The sequence below is a fragment of the Amphiura filiformis genome, chromosome 4 (genome assembly GCF_039555335.1).
Source record: "Amphiura filiformis chromosome 4, Afil_fr2py, whole genome shotgun sequence".
In the NCBI taxonomy this organism is placed as follows: domain Eukaryota; kingdom Metazoa; phylum Echinodermata; class Ophiuroidea; order Amphilepidida; family Amphiuridae; genus Amphiura; species Amphiura filiformis.
Window position 1 is genome coordinate 36,936,969 of NC_092631.1, and position 22,240 is coordinate 36,959,208.

The 22,240-nt window shown below is 38.3% G+C and overlaps 2 long non-coding RNA genes across 3 annotated transcripts; one reads left to right on the forward strand and one right to left on the reverse strand.

Annotated features, from left to right (window-relative positions):
• The first annotated feature begins 462 nt into the window (after positions 1–462).
• On the forward strand, positions 463–5,276 carry LOC140150851 (uncharacterized). Of its 2 annotated transcripts, none has more exons than XR_011858855.1 (3): positions 463–550; positions 3,779–3,873; positions 4,739–5,276. It is a non-coding gene; the product is annotated as an uncharacterized lncRNA (long non-coding RNA). The 2 variants fall into 2 exon arrangements; XR_011858856.1 differs by lacking the exon at positions 463–550 and adding an exon at positions 864–923.
• Positions 5,277–12,190: 6,914 nt separating this feature from the next.
• On the reverse strand, positions 12,191–21,482 carry LOC140150850 (uncharacterized). The gene is made up of 3 exons (XR_011858854.1): positions 21,361–21,482; positions 17,174–17,349; positions 12,191–13,059 (listed from the first exon to the last, which is right to left on the reverse strand). It is a non-coding gene; the product is annotated as an uncharacterized lncRNA (long non-coding RNA).
• Between the last annotated feature and the right edge of the window lie 758 nt (positions 21,483–22,240).

The following is a 22,240-nucleotide window of genomic DNA, read 5'->3' on the forward strand; positions in this document are numbered from 1 at the left end:
TCGTGTCCCTGCTGGTTTGATTAATTATTAATATAGCGCCACCACTTTTCCCGATCGAACGGTTCACAATCACTATTATATACTTCGACCTGACAAAGATGAAAGACGACCGAACTTCATTACGTATTTATGATATCTACTTAATATTCATATTGACATTTCGAGATAAATATTCATATTAACATTGCGGACCAATCAGAACACTTCAACGTAAATCAGTCTTACCAGTTCTGAATGCATAATTAGTGCTTGATCTCTTAGATAGATGGGGTGAGCAACGAAGGCAGTTTTTATCTGACCAAAATGTCACACTGTCGCTAGGGCAGCCTGGTCGCTAGGGCAGAGTGACGTCGGAGCCTGGACAGATAAAAATCTGTAAAAAGTTTTAAGAAATTGTGGGCGGGCGAAGGGTCGGTGGCGAAACACAAAGAGATTTTGCAGGCACACAACATCGACGGATTTCAATTTCAGCGGAGTTTGTCAACAAAGATGAACCAGATGGCCGGGCTATATTTTATTGCTGCAGAATCGGGCACACGGCAGAAACAAGGTATTTAAAACAATAAAAACATTATACTTGTTTTTGGAATCGAATGTTGATAAAAGCGAAATTAGAAACTGATTTTTTGCGGGAAATTTTGAGGACATCGGATAGTTGTTACAGTCAATGTTTTTTTGTTTTTGTTTTTTAACCAGTCAAAACTTCCGGTCATGCCATGGTAAATTAATACGGATGTGCATTCCTGTCGCCTGATCGAAATCATGATTGATCATTCCTTTGAGTACACAAACCTTTCCACTAGCCTTGTTGTCTGCAGTTGCCTGTCGTGAGCTGAAGCCGGGACTGAATTCTGAGAGAAATGTGACTGTCTGATCGGCCTGACTGAGTCCCGTCCGGTCCGGGCCAGTCAATGTTTAATTTTGTAAGCTTACATGTTCATGTGTTTGTAATTGTGAGATGCACTGGCATGTGCTTATGTTCATGTCGTGATGTTACATGTTAACATGGACGTTATTCATGTATTCATTTAATATGTTCATGAGCTTACACGTATTCCTGACATTGTCCTTGACCTTGCTGAGGTTAATTAATTAGGTTTCTGCCGGAAATTAGAACGAAATGGTCTGGGCAATCGGCAACAGCAATAGCCTTTTCCGCGGGAGCCGCCATCTAGTGGGTCCTGCCGTACTGCATGCCATGCGATAGACATTACGTCCTCGATTACGCGGTAGTCGCAACGCGTTGTGCACCTCTTCAGTCAAGCGTCAACGCGGTGATCTTAAAGTTATTTTTTTAAAACTTCCGTGGTCCGAGCTGTGCGCCAAGCGTCTACGAGCGTACACACAGAAAAAATAAACAATCACGCTGATTGGATGATCAACGCACTTGACAACAAGTCGGTTGACCCATTGGTTGTCTGTTCGGCGTGTAGTAGGCGACCTTGTCACTTTTACGCGATCGCAATTCACCAGCGCGTACCCGACCACGGAAGTTTAAAAAACCAACTTTAGCAACAAGGTACTCATACCCACAAGATGGCGGCGTTGCGTCACAATAATGTCAATGACTACCTCTATTGAAAAGTTATAATTTGGTTCACCTCAAGTTTGGTAGTGATATCAATGCTCTTTCGCGGTTGTGCCACAAGCGTGCTGACAAATCGCCGTGCGCGCGACGTGTACATGGTGTTTAACTTTACGCGGCGGTTCGATACTGCGGCAAGCATAGACATACCACCTAGACCTATGAGTGCCCATACTTAACCATGGCAGTCTAGGTGAAGCCACGTATCCAAGGTGATTTTGGTCGGGTGGTCGGACGCGGAGAAATAAGCGTTCATGTCTGGAGAGAAAGACGCGCTCGTTTGCGTGATTGTTGCGCCATTATTACTCGCGTCAAATGCAACATGTTCTGTAGACGCTTGAACATAATCTGCTTGCTTGCGTCCGGGTATGCGTCCATGTCAAAGTCACTGGTCTAGGTACTTGTTTGTCTGGGGCGGCGAGCAAAATAAGCACCTAGGTCACTACCGAACTTGATGAACCAAATTATAGGCCTAACACTAACACTACCATGACTACAGGCAATCAAAGGATCATGATTGCATAGAACTGTAAAAGGTACTGGTATTGTGTTTTAAATGCCTACATGTAGTATAAAAAAAATGTTTTAAATTTAATTCGTCCATGGTACGAACTAACTATACGGTTTTTGTCAGAGAAGAACGGCATTTGTTTACATTTTGAGAGCGTGCAGAGCATAAACACGGAAGTGGGCAAGTCACAATCATAACAACAGACCAATAATCTGATTGGCCGATTACGTGTCATCTGCGCAGTGAAGCAAAATCATCTTCAAAGCGGCAAGTATGAAACCAGCATAAGACAGCGCGCATGCGCCGACAACAGCAGCACACTTGTCCTTGATGATCGTATGATAATGGGTTTGCGTACTACAAGTGCGCAAACTAAAAACACGATTCTACTGCTTAGATGTTTGTGCCGGCTAAGAAACAACAGGGATGTCCTTACAAAAGTAACTTCATTTTTTAGGGGGAAAAACAATTTTACTTGTAAACAAAAAATTACTCTGATTGAGAATAAAAGGATTTTGTCTTTTGGCTAGATTCAAAATCAAAATATTTGCCAGCCAATCCCCCAGGCCCATCCATTATGACACAATATTGGATAGGCAATGTTAGTCTATAAATGTTAGGGAGCGATCGTTATTTACGACAGGGGGGATGGGCATTTTGAGGGGGAACCCGACATTTTTTGTTTCTTGAGGGGGAATGCAAAATTTTTGTTGAACCAGGAGGGGGATTTTAAAGTTTTAAACGGAGAAATTCGGGAAAACAGGTACAGGCCATTAGTCCGACACGCCGCTAGTCCGACACTCCGCTAGTCCGGCACGCCGCTAGTCCGAATCTGAAATGCACTGCAGTGACTGCACCAGTCCGACATGCCGCTAGTCCGAATCTAAAATACACTTTGCCAGTCCGACACGCCGCTAGTCCGAAAATGAAAAACACTGCGCTAGTCCGAAATTGAAAACCACTGCGCTAGTCGAATCTGGAAAACACTCTTTCAGTCTGAGACTGCGCCAAATCTAAAATCACTGCACACTAGTACTGAAACTGAAAACGATTGCGCTAGTCCGAATTTGAAAAGCACTGCGCTAGTCCGAATTTGAATTGGGGAAACACTGCGCTAGTCTGATATTCGGACTAGCGCAGTGTTTCTCAGATTCTGACTAGCGCAGTGTTTTTCAGCGCTGTAGTTTTCAGTTTCGGACTAGCGCCATGGTTTTCAGTTTCGGACTAGCGCCATGGTTTTCAGTTTCGGACTTGCGCAGTGTCGGACTGAAGAAGTGTTTTCCAAATTCGGACTAGCGCAGTGTATTTCGGATTCGGACTAGCGGCGTGTCGGAATGAAAAATTTGTTTTCAGATTCGGACTAGCGGCGTGTCAGACTGTTGCAGTGGTTTTCATTTTCAGACTAGCGCATGCTTTTTTTTTTCGGACTAGCGCCGTGCTTTTCATTTTCGGACTGACGCACCTCTAAGTATAGGAAATTTGTGTTGTCGGACTAGCGGCGTGTCGGACTGAGCGGTGCACCCCAGGAAAACAAGGGGGTATCCGAAACTTTTGAGTGGACGCAAATTTTCCTGTCGATATTTTTTCCAAAACGCCCATTCCCCCCTGCTGTAAATAACGATAGGTCCCTTAGTCATATTTTATATTAAATGCTTTTATGTTTGTGTGTGTTTGGTTTGCAGTTGACCTAGCTTATCAATGTGTGGAAATGTGGAAATGGATTAATTATCTCTATAAAGAGTCTGTGAAGATACAATTGATCTGCTGCTGTAAATTGGTAAGTAGACTACAGTCAACATCAAAACTAAATACAGAAAACAAATTGTTGAAAATTGGGATAAATCGAATCCCACCCAGAGCAAACAACTTCTCTCTTTGTTTTCTCTCTTTATTCCTTCCTTCTTTCCCTTCCGTTGCCAAAAAAAACCCTGAGGCGGTTAGGGTTAAGCAGTTTCATAGCCAAGTCAAGTATTGGGGAAAATGTTCAGACGATACGAATTGTACAATGTTCAATTCTTTCATTCAGTAAAAGAGTGGAACAACTTGCTTACATCCAATATTAATAAATGTTGCCATTTATACAGCGCCTTTCACATGTAACAAAGCGCTTTAAATTTATTCCGCTGTTGTTAGAATGTGTCAGCTGCCATACAATGCCTAAAGCATGCTCATACCTTTGGACGGCACTAAATGGACAATATTCCTAACAGCTCCCATTTCACCCCTGGGTAGAGAAAGGCAAGTGAAGTAAAGCGCCTTGTTCAATACAATGGCACAACACGATGGCACTGCTGGGGCTCAAACTTGCAAACTCTGATTATTGAGGTAGAACCTGTACTGCTGCGCCACCTTTCCCCCGTTACTCATCAGACAACTTCAGCTTTCAAATCTGTTCTAGCTCTGAATGTTCTGACACAGTACCCTGACTCCAAAAATAGACCTCCCAATCATACCTCCAGCTCCAGTTTAAACTTCTACAGGTAGATATAGAATACAAGATCCAAGAAATTCATTGGTTGAAATTCATGTTGGTAGATTTCATCTATGCATTGCATGCAATAATATTGCTCATACATCAAATGGTTTTATAATTCAAGCTTTTTAAATAATCATGTTCTTCTTCTTATTTTTTTGTTTCACAGGGGCATGATGATTTGAAAAAGGGACCTCAGGACATCAATCTACAATGCATCTCATGAATGATAGCTGCCATAAACAAATATGCTTTTTGTATAGAGCGTACATTTTCTTGTTGGTCATTCAATCTACACATTTGGCAAACAATGTTATAGTATAATGTAAAGTACCAGTATTCAGCAAAAATCAAGAGGTGAAATGAATTATCTTTGGTAATATATTAAAGTGACATTTTATCAGACTATATTTAAGAACTGGAGTGCTAAATTTGTGACTTCACATGAATGACACTGTATTGTGTTTTTTTAAACTGTTGTGGAAGAGGTAGCCCAGTCAAAGGTAAATAAGGGCTTAACCTGAATAACCCACCACTAATTGCAACATAATTCATATAACCACCTAGTACAGACAGGCTGTGAGCTGGACTCCTATACCGGTTTGATTTGATTTGTGAAATCTTTAAACTACTTCAGTGGCAACCACTGCTTTCCAAGCAGGCCCTCATACAATGATCTAAGATGCTTGCTATTAGAGGGGTATCACGTTTTATGAATAGAACTCGCTCGCTATTTGAGGGGCATTGCGGTTTTGCAAATTGGGCAAGTTCTATTTATCATCCATTCTTTTCAGAAAAACATATTAAAGAATATATCAATAAAATTCACCAGAAGTCAAAGTAGTGGAACAATGCTTAATTTTTGCATGAATCCAAAATGGCCACTTATGCATGTGTGAGATTTCAAAGTTATTCCACTCTGGATAATATCCATATAAGAATGGGGAAAAAGTATAGTTTGACCTGTCTCCAACATACAGTTCTTGAGTTATAGGCAAAAAGGTGATATGGCCGATTCCATGCCAAAAGTGCCTTTTGTAACGTCCGTAACAAAATTTTGAAACATTATTGCTCAAAACAGGAGCATTTATTTCAAATTTGCTAATGATGCCTCCATAGATTGATGTCAGACCTACTTCAAGATAGTAAAAAATAAAAAAATCTGAGGAAGCACCTTGACAGTTTTTTTCATTATGAAACGCTACGGACGTTACATTTGAGATAAAATGTAACGTCCGTAACACTAAATTAACAGTGTAGGATGATACAGGAGTATTAATTTCAAACTTGCTTTTCATGTTTACATAGAATGGAGTCAGGGCTTGCTCAATATATTTAACAGAAAAAAATAAAACACAGAACTGAATGGAGATTTAAGGATATGTACCATCTGTCAAAATGGCAGGCACTTTAGTGTAACGTCCGTAACGCTGCTTTCTAATTTCTGTAGCTAATTAACTAAGAAAGCCAAAACGAAATTGCTTCATTATATTGAACATTAGAGTGTGTACTAGTAGCATACAAAGAAATAAAGTGTTATCCTAACAGCAAACATGTGTGCTATTCACTTAAAAGTTGCAAGTTGCATGTATCTGTAACGTCCGTAACGGTGGAATTGGCCATAGGTTAAATTTTGGGGTCCACAGGCAGCTACAGTTGAAAAATATTCTAATTTTAATGAAACTGGTTTCAAATTATTCCCCAGTCAGAACTCTTTCCCCTTGTTCCCCATTAAAAACCCAAAATTAGGGAATTGTCTACTTTTAGGGCAAATTTCAGCATAATTTGTTGATTTTACCCCCACTGCATGTTACCAAAGTAACAACCACCTGAGATATGACAAACTTTTCTTTGTTTAAAATGTTTTTGCAAGCATAGCAATCTGAGTTTGTTTTTCTCACAATCATAGAATTTTTACATCTTTATTCCCTGTGGTACCCAAATTTTGACATTTGACCTTTTTCCCTATTACTCAAGAGCTGTATACTCAATCCCTATGACGAGGGGAATAAATTGGTATCGTCGGCTTTTTAACAAGATTTGACCAACTTTGTAATGTCACCCCTGTATAAGTGGCCATTTTTGATTTATGCCAATTAGGCAATGTTCCACTTGGATTTTCTGTAATTTTTGATATTTTTGTGTGAGCTTTTAGGAGATGGGTGCATATGTAATAGATTCTGGTGCATTTAGTGGTGGGTCATTTTTAATTAGACTGGGCTGGTAGGTGATAATTCTGAAACATGCATGGAATGGAACTAAAAGTGACCAACTGACTGCTATTTTAGAGTCTGGGTTAGGGCTTAGGTTACAGGTAAGGGTGACATTTAGGGTAAGGTTTATGGATTAAAACTAAGTTGCTGTATTTATTGACTAATAACCCTTCAGTTGAGGCTTTACACTGCATGATCAGCAGTGTGTCTGCTATCTTCAGTAGATCAGCACTCTCAGTCATCCTAGGCTATTTAAGGCACTTAATTTAATGCCCATGTGACCCATCCTGTCTGCAACCTGTAATGTCAGCACCCATATGGCCACAGGGGCATTAAATTAAGTGCCTGCATTTAAATAGCCCAAGATGACTGTAATATCTAATATCTTCAGTAGATAGTACTTTACACTGCATGATCAACAGTGTGTCTGCTATCTTCAGTAGATAACACCATACACTGTAATCGGTGGTATATCTGTTATCTTCAGTTGATAGCACTTCATACTGCATGATCAGCAATGTGTCTGTTATCTTCAGTAGATAGCACCATACGGTACACTGTTATCTTCAGTTGATAGCACTTCATACTGCATGATCAGCAGTGTGTCTGTTATCTTCAGTAGATAGCACCTTGCGGTACACTGTTATCTTCAGTTGATAGCACTTTACACTGCACGATCAGCAGTGTGTCTGTTATCTTCAGTAGATAGCACTATACGGTATGTAATCAGTGGTATATCTGTTATCTTCAGTTGATAGTAGTTTACACTGCATGATCAGCAGTGTGCCTGTTATCTTCAGTAGATAACACCATACACTGTAATCAGTGGTATATACATTATCTGCAGTTGATAGCACTTTACACCGCATGCTGATCAGTGTGTCTGTTATCTTCAGTAGATAGCACTATACACTGTGTAATCCAGGGGCTATTTTAACGTGTCTCACTGTCACGTGCGTGCGAGATAAAATATTTGTACAGTGACAATTAACAATCTGTGTAGATATGCTTTAATAGTAGACAATGGTAGAGCCTTTCTTACGGTCACATGCAGGAAAAAATGTCAATATTTTTATTTTTGAAACGCACTCTACTTCATCAACACTTTTATCTCATTGCACGAACGTGACAGTGAGGCACGTTAAAATAGCCCCTAGTGTAATCATAGGTCAGTCTAAATATGAAATTACCCACTACTAAATGCAACGTAATCCATTTCACATGCGTCCATCTCCCAAAAGCTTGCAAAAAACATCAAATGTCACAATATCCAAGTAGTTGTACTTCTGTGAGATTTTGGTCCTAAATTATGCTCCAGGAACAGCTGCTCCAGGAAGAGCTGCTCCGAGCATGAATAAATCTGGAGTAATATTCTAAGTCCAACATGCTCCAGGAGCATGTTTTGAATGCACAATGCTCAAGGAGCATGTCCAACATATATATGCTCCTGGAGCAGTGTGCATTCAAAACATGCTCTTGGAGCATGTTGACTTAGATATTACTCAGATTATTCATGCTCCTGGAGCAACTGCTCTTGGAGAATAATTTTGGGCCAAAATCTCAAAAGAGATTTTGGTACTAAATAATGCTCCAGGAAGAGCTGCTCTGAGCATGAATAATCTGGAGTAATTAGCTAAGTCCAACATGCTCCAGGAGCATGTTTTGAATGCACAATGCTCAAGGAGCATGTCCAACATATATATGCTCCTGAGTAGCAGTGTGCATTCAAAACATGCTCCTGGAGCATGTTGAACTTAGAATACTCAGATTATTCATGCTCCTGAGCAACTGCTCTTGGAGCATAATTTTGGGCCAAAATCTCAAAGAGATTTTGGTCCTAAATTATGCTCCAGGAAGAGCTGCTCTGAGCATGAATAATCTGGTGTAATTAACTAAGTCCAACATGCTCCAGGAGCATGTTTTGAATGTACAATGCTCAAGGAGCATGTCCAACATATATATGCTCCTGGAGCAGTGTGCATTCAAAACATGCTCTTGGAGCATGTTGACTTAGAATTACTCAGATTATTCATGCTCCTGGAGCACTGCTCTGGGAGCATAATTTTGGGCCAAATCTCAAAGAGATTTTGGTCCTAAATTATGCTCCAGGAAGAGCTTCTCTGAGCATGAATAATCTGGTGTAAATTAACTAAGTCCAACATGCTCCAGGAGCATGTTTTGAATGCACAATGATCAAGGAGCATGTCCAACATATATATGCTCCTGGAGCAGTGTGCATTCAAACATGCTCCTGAGCATGTTGAACTCAGAATATTACTCCAGATTATTCATGCTCCTGGAGCAACTGCTCTTGGAGCATAATTTTGGGCCAAAATCTCAAAGAGATTTTGGTCCTAAATTATGCTCCAGGAAGAGCTGCTCTGAGCATGAATAATATGGAGTAATATTCTAAGTCCAACATGCTCCAGGAGCATGTTTTGAATGCACAATGCTCAAGGAGCATGTCCAACATGCTCCAGCAGCATGTTTTGAATGCACACTGCTCCGGCCAACATCTCACAGGAGCGTGGAACAGTGCCTAATTTGCATGAATCCAAAAAGGCTGTTTATGCAGGGGTGAAATTTCAGAGTTGGTCAAATTTCGTTAGAAACCATGTCAATGTATTCCTCTTGTCATAAGGATAATTTTAGGTTGACCTATCTCAGATGTACAGTTATAGTGGAAAAGGTCAAATGTCAAAATTTGGATTCCACAGGGGGGACACACATTTAAAAATTCTCTGATTTTAATAAAAATGGTCTCAGAGTGCTCTGCTTGCAAAAACAGTTAGAAAAAAAGAAGTTTACCATATCTCGTGTGCTTTGTTACCCCTTTGTTATCTTAGTAACATGGGCAAAAAAGATCAAAATCAATTGAGCCCTGCATGTTGATATTATATGACCTATTTTGACCATTGACCTATTGATATGGAACAAAACATCCAAAACAATGTATTGGATGAAAAAAGGAGCATTTTTCAATTGTGGACACCTGTGGACCCCAAAATTTGAACTTTTTGCCTATAACTCGGGAACTGTATGTCGGAGGCAGATTAAACTATTCTTTTTCTGAAACCTTTTGATGAGAACAATACATTGATATCGGTTTTAACAGGATTTAACTAACTTCTAAATTCCAATTGTGTATCCAGAAGTCTCCATGTAATAAATAAAATAACTCCCAAAATTTGCTCATGCTTTAAATTAAAACTTTGCTAGTTTTGTTTGTATTTGGTAGTTTTTTTTGATCACTATGTATAGCCATATGTTGGCCTACTATAAGGTTGTATCAAAATGATTATTACCCAAGTTTCAAGTACAAGTATGTACAAGACTGCAACACAAAATAACCCAATTGTGGATCAATATATAAACTTTTGTCATTTCAAGAGAATTCTATGTTGCAAATATCACAACTATTTGTGTATCAATCATTTTGATACAGCCTGTTGTATAGCATCCCATATACTTTAGTTTTTTCCTGCCAGAAATTATTTCTTGCTCATCCCAATTTAGCCCTCCCCATGGCACATGAATACTGTAAAAGTGGGCATTTTCACAGAACATTAATATTTGTGCTTTTCCCGCTTAACACACATGCCACGTAAATAATAAATCCTCAAATAATTATGTTCATTCATGTATAGGACTGCGAGAAAAATCACAAATTAAAAAAAAGCCGGTATCCCAAGGTATTTCAAAATTGGCAAAGTACACAACACTACATGAGCTTTAATACATTGTGTGAAAATTCCCACATTATGTCAAAGTTTATGTCACAGACCAGGAGATTGGGGAATTTGGTAAATACCATAACCACCTGGGTATAAGCCCACCTTCGGCTATAAGCCCACCCCCTATTTTCAAAACATTCTGGGAACAAGGGTGCACTCAGGTATAAGCCCATTACTAAATTTTGGCCAAGTTTTTAAATCAAATCAATGCTTTGCTCTCATATTTAAGAACAAATATAAAAAAAGTATCAGTTGATAATTAACATTCCCTTATTATTTTAAGAAATTGACATAGATGATAGAAATTACTGGCACATTAGACATATACAAATGGGGGGTGATTGTTCTTATTTTTAAATTCAAGCACTAGCCCTTCCCGATAAGCCCACCCCCATTTTCAAGTGAAATCTGCCGTCTAGGGTGGGTGGGCTTATACCAGTGGTTGCAGTAATAAATATATGTTGTGCAACAAACTTAGATAAGCAATTTTCTGGCCATGGGTAGCAGAATGGTCGACTGTAGATCCGTTGGATAACGCTTTTCCAATGGGATGAACTTTGCTGCTTGGATGATGTCACGATGAGGTTAGCATTTATTCCATATTGAAAAGCGTCACATGTTCCGACGGATCTGCACTCGACCAGCCTCGTAGTGATGGCTGGCAAAAGGAAATGGTGCTTTATTGATACCCTTATGTACATGTATGATGAGGCAAAATAAATTCACACCAAAAACCAGGTTATTGTTCAGGAAATTAATTCTTATATTATTTAATAAATATAAAGTTTGTAGTAGAAAAATTATTGATCAGGATAGACTTTCCCAATAAATCAATCAATTTTAATCAATCAGCAATACTGTTTCAAAAAGGTTTGACCACTAAAAATTTGGATTAATCAATATCTGATCATGGAAGTAAGTACTTCCATGATCTGATCAAATGAACAAGATACACCTTTGCTATATATCATTCAAATATTTTGGTCAATTTTTGGCAATAATTTAAGGGCCAAAATAATGCATGTTTATGGCATTTTTCATTGGCTGTGACAATCAAGCCCAAAGACCAGGGGTAGCATTAAGGCCCGAAAGTCAGGGGTTGTTTTCCGTGTTTTTCACTCCCGAGCTTGCAGAAAATCCAAATACATGGGGTGAAAATTAATGCTCGGGGGGTGAAAAAATATTTTGCAGTGTAGTCAGGGATAGGAGTAAGGTCCAAAAGCAGAGGGTCAGAGTTCACCGCCGAGCTTGCACATTCCCAATATATGGAGGGTCCTGCCAAAGACTTGCAAGTACAAAGACTAATAATGCATTCTATTCTTTAGTAAACAGATTTTCTGTTCTTAACTATACTCAAATAATCAACATTAACTTTTTAATTATGAGCTCACTCTTAGTCTGTATTAAAGACTTTGAATACTTAGACTCTACCATGTCTTTGGAATTTGTGACTAAAATTGACAGAAAACATGGACAATTGCATGTTTTGGGCTAATTCCCTCAAATTGTCAAAAAAAAAAAAGGACATTATTGTTAGAAGTATAGAACTAACTAAAGGATTAAGACAGGGAATAGCCAAACTATAGCAAAAAGTGACAAATGGGGACAAAAATTTGGGGTTTGACTTTGGGGACCATAACTAATCCTGGCGACACCTCTGGATTAGGATTTAGCTAGGTTGCAATTGGCAAAGATATTGTCTTTAATTTAAAAAAAAAAAATAGTGTTGCATTTTTCTAGAATCTGGAGTAATTGCAACAGAATCCCATCCATTTCACATCGGTGATGAACAACGGTGAAACATGATTGAATCCCTAAATGTACGGTATGTACGCTGGAAAAAAAGTGTGTTATCAAGAATTTTATGCTGACAGATTTGATATCAACAAGTTTCCACTGTTCTTGGTAATAACAATCAGCCATCGAATTAACCCAAAGCACCCATGGCATTTTGCCGTGGGTGCCCATCCTACCGCCGTAATGCCCTCAAAATATGTCCTTTACCCAAGGCAATTTACTTGCCGTGCCCTATAATGAAGTTGATGTTTGTGTGTGTTTTCTTCACTTTTGAGAAATTGCCTTGGTGCCCTTCTCAAATTTTCAACAGTTGGCATGATGCCCTCTTGAAATATTACAAAGTGCTGTGCTGCCTTGCCTTTTCAGTGAAACTAAGGCAATTACCAACTTGCCCTAAAAAAAGTTCCTTAAGATCCTTAATTCGAGGGCTTAGGGCTGATAACAATGTCTCCGTGAGTTCCTGGGGGCGGGGTAGTGCAATTGGTTATTACTATGGAGAGTCAGTCACATCAGCGCACTGGACCAGGTCTGGCATCAGGTCTACTTCATCAGCATCAGAAGCTTCCACATCATTGATGGCCGACATAATCGTAAGGTCCTGCATTTTAAGTCATCCTGGCTGATGTTGAAGAGAATGCAGCAAACAACAATGTATCACATGCACCCTCTAATACCACAAGCAGGGAAATTTGCTCTTGAGCTGATCAATCAGAACTCAGGTGGATATCCATGGTGGATCTATGACTCTGAAAAACAGTGAGAGAGAGAAAGAGAGAGGGGGAATTATAATCTATTTATTTACAGAAGATGTTGAAATTTTCAGTATAACATTGGCACACACCATTCACAAACAAGTTGAAGCTATATAGTTGACCAAGTACTGCATTTTTTGATTCACATCAAGCTTCTCAAAACACAGCAAAATAGGTCAAGTACCATTGAGGCCTATTAACCTGCACCTATTGCAACACATAGAAAGTGAAATTAAATTGTTAAATCCTATCTTTATTTGAATTGTTGTATGAAAACAAACATTTTGATACACCTTTTGTCCAAATCAGAGCACTCTGATATTTTTGACCCTAAGACCAAAAATGTGACCTTTGACTTTCTCTGCTATAACCTAAGAAGGGTACATCCTGTCAAACTAATAACTACTACATGTAGTATACATCATAAGATTGAGCATGAAAGAGCTTGGAAGTAGTACTACTGTCACGGTAAAAAGCGGTCGTATATTTTTGGTAAGAATAAACAAAAAGTCATTGAATAAAAATATATATATCATAGGCGATTAGGCGTAGATCCCGGGGATAAATCCCCCAATATTTTGCCAGGGAAATGGTCCATACAATCATCCCCAATGTTGATGCCTGTATGTGGGTTTCTGACCAAATTAACCTCATACCGTAAAACCCCGTCTACAAGGATATACCTAAGAAACGCCCTCAATAAAATTGGTTGCTTGTTGTATTTGGAGTTTGAGCAAATATATACTGGCACTGGGTGGCTATGCATTCCATCTAAGTATGTTGTAACACCAATCAATTGTATTGACATAATAACGACTGTTTCAGTATATCAGGATCGTATAGCTCAATTGATAGAGCGTCAGACTTTGGAACTGAAGACATGCTGAAGAGAGCATGGTCCGGGCACCAGTTCCGTTTCATTCATTCTCGTTTAATTTTAACTTTTGACATGTTCTTTTTATCTTTCTTCAAATCTACCTTTCTACTTTTAATTTTAGGTGTGTTTTTTGTGTTTTTTTTTTGTTTTTAGTTTTTTTAGTAATTTTGTGGTTTTATAGAAACTAGTAAAAGCATTTATTCTAAATAATAGCGAAACCCACGGTTAGACAGATGTGTTGTAACTACTTGTCTGTCCTCGTCTTTGCAATAAAAACCTATGTTGCACCTTTTGCCATCCCAATTCTTGAGGAATGGTAGGTAGGGTGCGTTTTGGCTTAAGCACGCGATTTTGTTTCTACTTGAAATGAAATCAAAATAAATATTGTTCTGTTGCCACAATTGCAATTTTTCAATAAAAAAAAAATAGATGAGGAATAATAATTATTCCATATTTGAATCTATTGTCCCATCAAGAATAGAGTGTCTTCAAAAACTTCAATCAATTCATCTGACAAAGGAAACTATTCTGGTCATTCAATTTTGTTTCGCTTGCACCTGTTATATCACAGGCGTTGGTAGAGAAGGCACACTTCTCTTGTCTTCACCGAAGTAGTGATGTAAACACTAACATGATTAATTACCATAGCTAGTAGCAATGGACATACACTATTTTTTGTTCCACTTGAACCCATACTATAGGCTATTCGCTGTCGATGTGACGTAATTAATCGGATTAACTACCATAGCAATTGATTAATACAATTTCGAATATATAGCCCTGCACTTCATCGTTCACGTGGCACCTATGTATTAAACCATAGTTGTCAAAGAAATGCTAATCACTCGCCATGTAAGATTAGTATTTATGAAAAGAGTGGTATTCAATCTATGTTTGGTGACATACGCGGGTGATTAGTGCAATCTGCTTGATGGTAGTTATTGCGATTATTACGTCACCGACAGCTTAATTGTAGTATAGACGAATCCAACAAGCCAAGTGATGGTCAGAATTTATTCAAGCCATTATACGCTGGTGAAGTTGCGTAAGTAATCGGATTAATTACCATAGCAATAGGTGAAAACAATTTTGAACATATCGCGCTGCGCTACAAGCAGGTTACACTCATCACCTGTACTGTGTATGTCTGCAATCATAGATTGAATACAATACTGGTCTTTTCAAAGATCTTACAGGTGCAGCATGATATGGTTCAATGAAGAGGTACCGCCTGAACGTATCAGTGTATAACGCGGTATATTCAAAATTGTTTTCACCTATTGCTATGGTAGTTAATCCGATTATTAACGTTTCGCCAGCGTATTAAATAAAACAGGAGGATGTGAGTTCATAAGGGCAATGTCGGGATTATAGGTCACAATCGATGTGGAGAGATGAGAGGTCCGACCAACAGCCATAGCAAATGGTTCATGTTCAACTAATTCCAGCGGACGGTCTGTGGCTAGTAAGGAATCGTCTTTGACCACATGCGAGATCTGTCTCGTCAGGAAGATATTTAATATCCCGAATTTATAATAGGCCTATGCCTACCAGTTCCATCGTATAACCGATCTGCTAGAGAATATTTGTTACCATGTTTAATAAATTCGTATTTATCGTATAATAAAATGTAGCCAAATGTATATTATGTGTCACACGGTTTTCTGCTGAACCACTAGCAGGCTATGTTACCACATCTATGACAATGACAAAGGTGAATTTTGATGATTTTTACGATCGTCCGGATGAGCAAATCACTGAATGGGTCTTTAGTTCCCTCCTCTCCTTATCCTGCCAATATTATATGAATCAAAGAAAAATAAAAATAAAATTAAATTAAACAAGAAAAAAAAGACAAAGAAAAGAAACAATAAAAGAAAAACAATAGAATAAATTAAACTAAATATGAAAAAAAAATGATCACGAAAGGAGTCTTTAGAAAATGCAAGAAAATATAAATGAAAAGTTTGAACAATATTTTGTTTATAAAAGTTTGTGTGACCGTGATGAGGCTCGAACTCACCATCTTCCGATCTAAAGAACCAAAGTCTTATGCCTTGCCAAGTGAGCTATGCTCGTGAGATGCTGAAATAAAGATAAAATAATACATTGTATACCTGCTTGTGTCGGTAAATGATTTGCTCAAATTCCATAATGATATAATATTGTGGAGGGCGCTAGCGTGAAATATGCTATCATCACAGTCGCTTCTATTCCTTATAGACGGGTTTCTACGGTATTTGATTGTAGCCCCCAAAGTGCAAATTTCTTCGTACTTCATGCAAATTTATTCCATTTTTGCACCATATTTCAACAGTTAAATTTCAAAATGGCAAAATTTTTCCATACCCGCATATAAATTCCATTTACGGATTACCCAATTTAAAAAAAAATTATTTATTTTTTCGGGTTTGTAGTGTCCCTGGACCTAGAGCTAAATGCTAGGATAATTCATTGTTCACTTATTCATTCATTGAATTTGTATCAATTTTGAAATCATTAATAGAGTATGACATGAGTACAAATTTATTCAAATGACATAGGCCTACAATTTTTTTTTTTTTAATAAGTCAACCATGAATGATCCTAGCATTTAGCTCTAGGTCCAGGGACACTACAAAGCCAAAACTTAAAAAAAAAAAAAAATTGGTTGATACGGGTACCCGGTTACCCACCGAAATTTACCACGGGTACCCGAATACGTCATTACCCTATAGGTCACAGCCTTAAATTTCATTGTATTTGGTTTATTTTAAGGAGATAAGATTCATTCATTCATTCATTCGGTTACTGTTCAAATGAGTGATTCCCAGGCCTCCTCAAGTAACTCCATGACACATCATGCAGTGCTACAGACAAACTTGAGCAGAAACTGTTATATATTATGGGTGATTTGAAAATAGGCATCCCAGGATGGGCATCCAAAACTTTAAATCAACCGCCTGGCAATACAGAGCTGCCAACTCTCCCTCTTTTCGCAGGAGACTCCCTACTTTTAAACCTTCAGAACCCTTAATTTTGGTCATCTCCCTGAAAAGGAAATGGTTTCATCCATTAAGATGTACACATTTTGACAAATCTCCCTGATTGCAACAGGAAATCTCCCTTTTTTCAAGATTCAAATGCTGGCAGCTCTGGGCAATAGGGGCTCTGACTCTGCCCCAGTGATATGCCACTGTCATGCTTGCCTTCACAACCCCCCAAAAAAAAAACACATAAAAAATAAAGTACCTGTTGCATGTATTCTTCCTCTGCTTCTGTTTTGAACAGAAGTCATCATCCATGAAGTATATAGCAAGAAGTCCCTGCAGATGTTCATTCTCAACAGCTCAGCTGAGATACAATGTACTGTCATCGTGCTGGTTCTGGTTGACCATGATTGTGCCTGTCGTTGATGATACTATTACCTGTATTCATGAAATTTACAGGAAATTGAATATTAAATACATGATGGAAGTACACTCTGCACTGAGAAAAATGCAAAAATAGGCACAGAATTGGGCAGGGTGTAGTACCCCGTAAGTGCATGAACTTACTTATTATTTTACACCCTGTATCACCACTTTAGTTATTCATTGCGTAGCTAACTAACTATAGATACAATTTATTAAAGCTCATAGTGTGGCCTGTAACAAAATTAGATTTCTTTTGAGTTGTTTCATTCATACAAGTACTAAATAGCAAATGCAATAAATTATCAATTTCAAGTAAAACCAGGGTTTTTTCATGATATCACACTATATTTTTTCTTACACACCCTGAATACTAACTTCCATTTTGCACAGTTGCATTGCTTGGAACATAAGGTCCTGTGTCACAACCTGGGGTACCTTTGTGTTACATAGTAAAAAAAATTAAATGGTTCAAACATTTTACCTACACATCTCATTTGAAGTGGTTCATCCTTCTGAGCATTTTGACACCTTTTTTATGGAAATCGGTTAATAAATGAGAGAGTGCGGGCAAAAACAATCACAAAGTAGGGAGGATGTAACCCCGCCTCTTTTTTCCACATTTACAGTCATTCTGAGCAAGTATTGGTCTTTTAAATGAACTTCTGTATTTATTTACTTGGTTTAGATGTCTGGGAGTTCATTTAGACATTTTTTTACTAGATTCAAATGTTTAAAGGGGGTTTTAAATCAAATTTACAATATGAATCCCTCCCCTAATCCTCCTCCCCCTAATCCTCAGCCACCCTTGGCAAATTTTATGCCAAACGTCAAAAGAAAATAATTGAAAAATATTTTAAAACAGGATAAAAACATGAGTAATATAGAATAAATTAGCCTCAATTTAAGACCTAATTGAATCTTCTAAGTGAAGGAATACTCAAGAGACAGTGTTTTGAAATCCAAACTGCACATCAAAATGTAACAAAGCCACCTTTTTGGGTACCCCAGTATATCGCACAGGATCATAAGCTTTCCAAATATGTATACTTTTGCTGTAATTGGGTATTTAGTTTTAAAGATTTCAATACCTTTTTCTAATAAAATGAAATGAACCAAAAATAGAAGTAGGAGTATCAAAATTTAGTGAGGCCAAAGTAAATTGTTTGGTTGCCCTTCCAAGACAAAAATTTCGAGGGTTGGTTGATCGATCTTTTTTTTTTTCCATGTGTTTTTCCTCCAATTTCTCCAATTGACAAATGCTCGATCATTTTAAGGAAAAAAATTGTGTGTTTTTGGACTGAATTTAAATGTACATAAATACTTTGTGTTTTTTATCAAATATGCATTTAATAGATAAAATGAGTGAATAACAATTATAAAATGTCCTTAATACTGTCCAAATTTAAGGTTGCTTCTAAAAGAGTGAATGGAAAAAAAAAAGCCCAACCAAAATTTCTAATTTTTTTTTCTTTCTCTGAGGGCAACCAAACATTTTTTTGCCTGATGAATCAAAAATTATGACCACCCCAAGACTGTACACATGGCAGTGATCGACATATGTGCATATTTGAATCGCGCACATTAACTTAAACTCACTGAATGTAGATGCCCGCATTCAGGTGTGACTTGTCGACACGCGTTTGCGGCCTAACCGCACAAAAGCATTGACAATTGACATCACTACCAAACTTGAGGTGAACCAAATTATACTATGCTGAGACTAGAGCTTGTCTGTACATACAGACCATGTAGTTGTAGAGACTGTTTTTACTATTTTTGTGCTGCTGTGCCAGTGCATAGACCGTGAGACAATGGTTGAGCTATTTAAGGTTTACAAAGCTTGCGAGGTGAAAGTGATTTTTTGAAATATTAGTCCTATTAAGTTCTATCAGGGCGGATTTAGAGGCGCACCAGCGCGTGCCCCCTCTATTTTTTGCAGATCGGCGCCTGACTCTGTGTATTTTGCAGAGCGGCGCCTGACTTGTGTGGGCGCCCGAACCACGGCGGCGGTGGTGGTCATTCATAGGCCAGCTCACATCACACACTATAGGTGGCGCTATTCATCCATAGGGAAGTGGAATGTGCATGTACGGTCCAAAAATGGCTTTACTGTGGGGCTCATTGGAGAAAATCAGTAAAAATTAATTTTGACAACCAAAACCTTTAGTGATGTTGACTTAATATGTTGGTACTGGCATGATACTGGATTCATAAACTATCACATAGTGCAATCCATGTTCCACCAAGTCGACGCTTGATTTAGCTCAAAAGCAATTTGTGTGTAAATCAAGACCATCCAAAACAGCTTTCTTACAGTAAAGAATAGGAGGTCATCTGGGGTCACATACAGTAGTGTGCATTGTACATGTGCCTGCTGCATGGCTGTCACAATTTCACACACAAAATTTTGGGCACTATTTTTGTCTGTAACTTCAAAAGTATATGCACTAGAAACATGATTGACCCCTTATTGTTTAGGTACGGTAATTCAATTCTCTTTCAAATGAAAGAACTTTCAGCTAAAAATATTGAACTTCAAAATTTTATGAACATCCCTATCATTCATAATCATAACAACTTTTATTTAATTTCCTTCCTGAAAATGTATACTTTCATAATACTATCATTATTGCATTGCGGCAGTCATACACATGTCATGATGTAGGCCTACAGTCGGGCATTAGTTCACCACGTAAACTTGTATGGCTCAAAATTCGGACCGCTCGCCATTAAGTTTACTGCTTTCTGTGTTTTGAAATTTGTTGACGTTTTAATGATCCCCGATTTCCGGTCGATTATTTTAGCTGTGTCGCGTCACGTGCATGACGCTAGTGGGTACCAGCCAATCTTCAGAAAAAAAAATTACGATCGCCGATAACGATGTGATATGGGACTTACATAGGATTACACAGAGATATTTCTTGCCAAAATTTGACCATTTCTAGGTAGCTTTGCCCTACTTTGTCTGTGTTATATGAAAAAGGACAGTCTTAAGTAAGTAAATGTGCAATGCTTTTACTGTTTTGATGTTTTGGGAGACTGGGAGGGATCAGAACAAAAAAATGATGGAGCCTATTCTTGACTGTGTAATATTCCTTCAGCACATTATCGTACGGTAATAGCCTTATACGATGGACAGATAGTATCAGTTTGTGAATGAGGACATCGTATAAGTTCCTTGTACTATAGAAAAATTATCAAATTCGTGGACATCGTGGAACATACTCTTTGCGTGGCTGTGCGTAGTAAGCAGTTATGCACGCAGATAGCCTCGCTAATATGGACGCGTGAGAGTAGCATTATGCAGCGTGTAGTTAGCATGATTAGTCGCGGAGTAACAAGCGTAGTTGAATGTTCCACGATGTCCACGAATTTGATAATTTTTCTATAGTCGGGCATGGCGGACTATTCTGTGCTGTGGCTGTATGCGTACTATGGGGTATAGTCTGTCCACTTAGAAGTACAAAGTAAATAGACCTCGGAAACTGGAGGTATGAGAATATATTCTTCAGACGTCAGTGCAATGCGCCTAATTGCTTCTTTGGCGCGCCAACTATTGCACAATTTGTACTTGCCGAGCGCACCACGCTATTTACGTGTCACGTTTTTTTAACACGCAGTGCATGTGACAAATTTGGTTTGTACTTCTATGTGGACAGACTATAGGCCTACTGACTGAACTACCATGCATGCATGTAGGCGGCTTGGGCCCATGCATGCCAGGATCTGTGATGCATAGATGACAGCCACTACCAGTGGCACTACCATGACTACTTGTAGAATTGTGAATGCCGTCGATTTACTCGCGCGCGCATGGCCGTAGCATTTCCATTATGTTATATTTATCACTTATTTATTTGTAAGCTTACATCGGATGCAGTGATGTATTGTACTGAAATTTGTCAGTGTCTCTGAATAATTTCATGATTTTATTCAGTTCGGTGAAATTTACTCAGTTGGTTATTTGTATTTTCATGTATCAGTCCCCCAGTGAATTCATTTGGAATATACAGTATTACTCACAAAATTAAGAAAACATCATCCGAATCTCCGGTTGTTCACGATCGCATCTCACTTGTAAACAAAGTGAAATTCCCACCTGCTCCCACTTCCGGCAAGAAATTGTAAAAATCGCGGGTGAAAGTGCGTTCAATTTCTAGGTCACGCAAATCACGCAAAATATTGAGAGGTCATCGTGTGACATTGTTGTCAGAATTGAAAGGTGATAATGCGGGTCTCTGATTGGTCAATCGGCGAGTGTTGCACACCCCTTCTCTATTTAAAATGCGGAAATAAATACTATCTATGAATAATTCATCATTCATCGATCATGAATATGCATGTTATCGTCACGTTAAAATCATCCGATCGAATCGCATCATGTTTATGGCGCTTACTACGTGTATATAGTGTAGGCTTGATCCACCAGTCCTTCAACTGCTTACGCACGGTTATCGGGTTGTGCTTTTCTCAGGGGGAGAGGGGCAAGTAAATGAATACCATTTAAAATGATCATTTACTGTGTGGAATGAACAATATTTTGTGATATCTTCTAATTATAAATTTATTAAAACATCAGAAAGGGTAAAAAATCAGACAGATTTCACACTATATATTTGTTAAAAACGTATTTTATTTCACACATTGTACAAATATCACAAATAATACAAGAATGCCTACAGCTCTTGCTCCGACCAAAGATTCCAAGTATCATTGATTATCAGTCCCGGTCTTTACTGCTCGACCACGGAGGTAGATAATCAGAGGAGTGTAATAATAAAAGATAAATCTCATAATGCTATCTTTAGCCTTTTGTTTACATAAAAATTACGCATTTCGTAAAGATAGATTGGCCGTTTTATGCATAAATAGCACGAACGTTTGGAAAAGGCTTCAAACAAAT